The sequence below is a fragment of the Pinus tabuliformis genome, chromosome 3_2 (genome assembly GCF_031772625.1).
Source record: "Pinus tabuliformis cultivar Carrire ecotype Pingquan chromosome 3_2, CPIR1, whole genome shotgun sequence".
NCBI classification, from domain to species: Eukaryota; Viridiplantae; Streptophyta; class Pinopsida; order Pinales; family Pinaceae; genus Pinus; species Pinus tabuliformis.
Genome location: NC_142302.1, coordinates 881,040,512 through 881,046,277, shown reverse-complemented (window position 1 = coordinate 881,046,277; position 5,766 = coordinate 881,040,512).

Genomic DNA, 5,766 nt, shown 5'->3' with positions numbered 1-5,766 from the left:
AACTTAATTACTCTGAAGACCGATGAAACGACCGCTGTCATAGCATATGACCAACTTCGACCCAAAAGAAGGTTGTAGTCTAGAGGGGCATCAACCACTTCCACATCCAGACTAACGGTTTTACCTTCTACCCCTATAGGCAATTCTTGTAGAATACCAAACGGACGGAACCCACGGCCATCAAAGGCCTTAAGGATGGTGGGGGATTGGTTCAACGAAGGAGAACCAAGCGATCTCCAACATTGAATCGACATAATACACGTAGAAGCTCCCTCATCAATCACAGTCCGATGAATAGGCCTGTTTTTTACTATCACTGGAATTTGGAAAGCCATTTGATGGGGGAGACGTGGCGTACTATTTTCTAGATCAAAGATCATTAGGTTCGGGTCCTGAACATCAACAGCTCCGATAGCCGACAAAAGCAATTTCCGTTGTGCTGGGCATGATTGCAGCACTTCGAGTGCCGACATTGCTGAAGGTGAAACAGCTAAGTCCTCAACAATGTTGTAATTCTGGGCTGCTCTCGCATGTGGATTGAAAGCAGACCTTCGAAGTACACCCTTGGCGGGCGGCTTAATCACTAAGTCTGGGTTAGGTTTTTCGATCTGTAGTGGATCGGAACCAGGAGCTGAGGTTGATGGGTTAGAGTGAGAAGATTCTGCTTCCTTACCATCAACAGGAGCCTTACTACCATAATCTTGCGATCGAGTCGCAATCCTCACATGAGACATCATCAAAATGGGTTCTTCACTGGCATTCGAAGAAGAACCTATCATCTTATTCTCCTGCTCTGGAAATGGATTCTTTAACACAGCAGGAGTGGGAGAACCTTTGACTATTTTCACAACCTCGGCCCGATGAGGGCAATCTCTCGTAAAATGATCCTCTTCACAAATAAGACAAGGATATCGAGGTTTGCGTTTTTCGTCATTGGTTTCCGACTTTTCATTTTTCTCCTTTGGAGCCTTGTCTGCTTTAGCCTTCTTCTTTCCTTTCTTCTTTCCACCGTTTTTTGATTTGGCCGTAGATGACTCTACAGCGTGAATGTCGGCGGTAAGTTCAGGAGAAGACTCTCCTGTCGGAGAATCAGGCAAAGTGATAATTGGAGTAGTTGAAGCCTTGGAAGACTTCTTCTTGCTCTTCGTAGTCACGATACCAATCATACCATCAGCGGCATGAGATCCCGAAGGAGCAGCAGCGATTTGATTCGACTTTGGAAGATCCGGAATCTTCTCGTGTAACGTACCCGACTGAGTGTAAACTAAGTCAAGGTATTGTGCCTGAGCAATGACTTGCTCCTCAGTAACTACTCCGGCCTTAGCTACATCTTCAGTAATCTTCGGTAATAATGATTTGACAAACCATTCAGCTAAGATTTGGTCCGGGATAAAAACTTTCACTAATCTCCTTCGACGTCTCCACTCATGAATGTGATCAGAAATATACGTGGACGTCGATTGTTTTAGTGAAGTTAATAACTCCGTGCCGTTATCGTATCTGACCGGCAACTGAAAGTGAGTTAAGAACGAGGTAGCTAACTGGCTAAAGTTGTAAAAAGAGGCCCGTGGTAACTCAATGTACCACTTGGCCGCGAGACCAATGAGTGTACGCTGGAAAAGACGTAAGCGGATGGAATCATCTGAGATAGAATTCGAAGCACACCAGAGGTGGTAAGTCATCACATGATTGGACGGATCCTCTCCAGACTTACCTTCGAACTTGGGTATATCGCTGGGCAACTTATTTGGCATTGGCGGCCAGAACTGAAGATATTGAATTGGATCGTTCGTTAGGCGCGTCAAGTCGGGTAAATCCAAAGTTGCAATAAACGGTAACTGCCGGTTAGGATCTCTAAAACTCTGGGTCACAATACCAGCCCCAGGAGGAGGATATCCAGGATAACTAGGAACAGGAGTCGCATTTGGGATATTATATCCTCCTGGAAAACCAGGATTAACCGGACCGTACTGGGGTTGTTGAGGTTGTTGATAAGTGTACCCAGGATACGGTTGATACTGGTAAACCGGTTGTTGGACAGCTTGCCCATGTTGGTACTGTCCCTGGTACGGAGGTTGAACAAATTGAGGTTGAGTAGTGACAACCGTACTTATACCAGGCTGACCTACAGGCATCTGGACCGTGGTTTGAATCGTAGATCCAGACAACGGTAAAGATGTCTGAGGTGTGGTAACAGGGACAGTAGAAACTGGAGCCGTCGATACTCCAGAAGTAAGTATGGTAGATGTAGCGGTAGTTGCAGCAGCCGTTTGAGATGGAGTACTAGGTGCAATTGACGGCTGAGTAACTACCGAAGTTACAGAAGTTTGAACATTTGGCTGGACAGGTTGCGGTTGCTGGGTTGGACCAGAAACTACGGGTTGTCCAGCTTGAGGAAGCATCTGTACACTTGGCTGCAACACCTGTTGACCCTGTGATGGATCCCACACTAACATTCCAGGGTATTGACCCGTAACAGGTTGGGGATACTGAGATCCATAACCAGATTGAGGGTAGGATTGATAATTGTAAGGTGCAGTTCCCATACTTGGAACATATGACTGACCTTGAGGCGGTTGATAACCTTGACTTGAGTATTGACCTTGAGGTTGATAACCTTGAGGTAAATACTGATACTGGGGTTGACCTTGACCTTGAGGTTGGTACCCTTGAGGTTGATAACCTTGGGGTTGATACCCTTGAGGTTGCCATCCTTGGGGTTGCCATCCTTGAGGTTGATATTGATACTGAGGTTGACCTTGGGGTACATATTGAGGCTGAGGTTGACCTTGAGGCACGTATTGCACCATAGGTACATACTGACTTTGAGGTTGCCCCCCAGACACGATTTGTGTACCTTGAGGTTGCCCCCCAGGCGTTAACTGCGGTTGCCCCCCAGGCGGTAATTGGCCACCTTGAGGTTGGGAAACGGGAACTGAACCTGACATCATGTAAATGTCTCCTACACCCAATGGTATATTACCACTGTTTCCAGCAAATAACCCATGATCAACGGGTTGAGGAGATGCCCCCGCAAAGGTACCAGAAAGTGACTGATACCCAGTGGGAACAGAAGGACCGCCGTGTAAAAAAGATTCAGGACTTTGAGTAAACACGGACGACTGACCAGACATATTTACAGGAGTATAAATACCTCCAGGTGGAAAAGGAGTACGAGGTGTAGAAAAACCTACTGAGTTGTCTAAAAAATTGGTTAATGCAAGGTACCAAGAAGTACTTCTAGGAGGACTGTAAAAGATGGATTCACGCTCCCTTAGATCAATAGTAAGTTGACCTTCAAGGTGAAGACACCTATATCTTCTTCTGGAGCAAGTTCTTCTATAGCAATCAAACCAGAAGGTAGATTTTCGGTGATAATTCTTTCTATTCTTGGTGAATCTGGAACACTAGAAGTTGGAGTAACAGGTTCAGATTTTCAGGTTCTTCGCCTGTATCACTAGCAGACGAAAAACTACCAACAAGCTCAGAAACTGAAACAGCTTCGGGATTATAACCTGTCTCTAAACTTTGGTAATCTGGATGGACTACCAAGGAAGATTCTCCTTCTTCAGGTGAACCTACTCTACTGTCACTAGGAGGAGTTACAAGGACCTTTAACCCTTCGTACTGACCCGAAATGTCTTCAGGAGATTCACCCCGCGATTTACGGAGTTTTCTTAACAAATCTATTCCGGTAACAATCTCAGGAGACTTGCCCCGAAGTCGACGGGACTGTCTCGGTAATTCCGCCACAATTAAAGATTTTTAACTACAACACACGAAAACAAAGTAAAAATTTCAAATCAAACCACCTAAAGTCTTCTAAAGAAGCAAACAAATTTGAAGTACACGCCTAAAGAATCTAGAGCGTCAAACCAAACACAAACAGTAGTCTTCCGGACCAAAAGCGCTAGTTGGTGATTAGGCCCAACCTCGCAGGATTCAGTACAGAAATGGCGGGTGGAACAGTTACCCCGGCAACCTGCTTAATGAATAGACCGGCACAAGTTCCTCCACTTTAACCGTCTCGAAGTGAAGTGAACCCCCCGGAAAATCCAAGTGAGTATAACCGACGTCTGCTCCAGGTACAGTGGGACCTTCCCTCCACCGTCACCTCGGTAGAACCCTAAAGATTATGGTCACTAAAGTTACCAATCACAACAATTACACCTGGGGGAACAGTCTAAACTCCGACAGCACGCAAAGGCAGAGTAACAAGCTCAATCCCCTTACCGGCTCCTTGACAGTAATCCAAGGTTTACCGATAAGTGACCCCTGGCTCCTCGACAATGGTTAATCCGAGGTTTACCGTTTGTAATACGTACTGTCTGGCGTCGTTCCCAACAAGGGGGGAATGATCCCCTCACTGGTTCGGACACGAGCTCGTGCTTCTCCTTTAAGAGGAGCTTTCCCAGAGTGCAATTGAAACAATTGGATTTATTCTACTCAAGATAAACTATCTGTTTGGTTTTGTAGTCTTGGAGAGTTAAGTACTCACCTACTCCAAGACCCTAGCCTAAGCTATGTTGGTGTTTCAGAGCCCTAGAAAAATAAAAATTACTAGATTGATTTTAATTTAAGCGTTACTTTTAAGGTTGTTTCTTAAGTCAAAAGGTGATGGAAGTGAAACCAGTGGTGTGTTGACTCGACTCGAAACCACTACAAAATGCACCTAGGATGATTTACCCACTACTTTACTTTTTCGATGAATTGCTTAACTAAAAAGTTGAGAGAATGCAATTTTTATAAAAGCAACTTCTTAATTAAAGACAATCAAAGAAACAATTCGTTTGTCTTTTCCAAGCATAAAAACATGACCGCTCTTTACTTGCACGAAAAAACTCTTTTTCTTCCAAAAACTTTAAATGCTACTTGAAACAAAACTTTTAAAAGGAGATATTTTTGTATTTTTCTTATTAACGAAAACATAAATCTATTTTAATAAAAATCAATTGCAAACTATGAAATCTATGAAAATTCACTCAAAAAACACAAACAAATCAAAAGGAAATTACCTTAGTTAATCCTAATGAGGCAAAGCCAACAATGATTATTCTAAGGTGTTTTACTTGATCACAATCAAATCAAGGACTAGCTTATTGCAGAACCAAAAACTAGTCAAAACAAAACTCTAATCTTTTTGTTCTTTTGTAAAATGGAAATCAACACTTTATAAACAAGTAATTCGAAATTTGACCCAAAAGACAACTTAAATGGCAAGCTGCTCACACAAGGAGACTTTACGACAGGCCCGACTTCTAAGAAGGCTGACAAACCAGAGAGATCTAAGGCTGGACAACTTTCTACCGTCAAAGTCACTACAGGACCTATTCAAAAATCAAACCCTAGGCCTAAACTTCGTTGAAATCCACTAAAACACTCAAAGCTCACAAAACAAGTTCAGGTGAAAATTTTTGACAGGGTACTAAAGGATCTGGGCAGAAAACACTAAGAAAAAACAAAATCTAAAAGCAATTAAAGCAAAAATGGAGTTTTCCTAAATTTTTACAGGAAGACGCAGGCAACCCGTTAGAACAGGCGCAGGCCCGCTCTGTGCAAACGGCAACAGCGCGTCCTTCTGGAAAAGTTAAGAAAAACCAAATCTAACTAAATCTAAAGCTAAGCCACCCAAATACTAATTCTCACAGTCAAAAACCAAAAAATAAAAATGATTTTCTCAGAGCAAAGTTCACACAAAGGAAAAGACTTTCACATTAATGGCTTCCCCAGCGGAGTCGCCAATTTGTCGTGGCGGAAAAAGTCGTT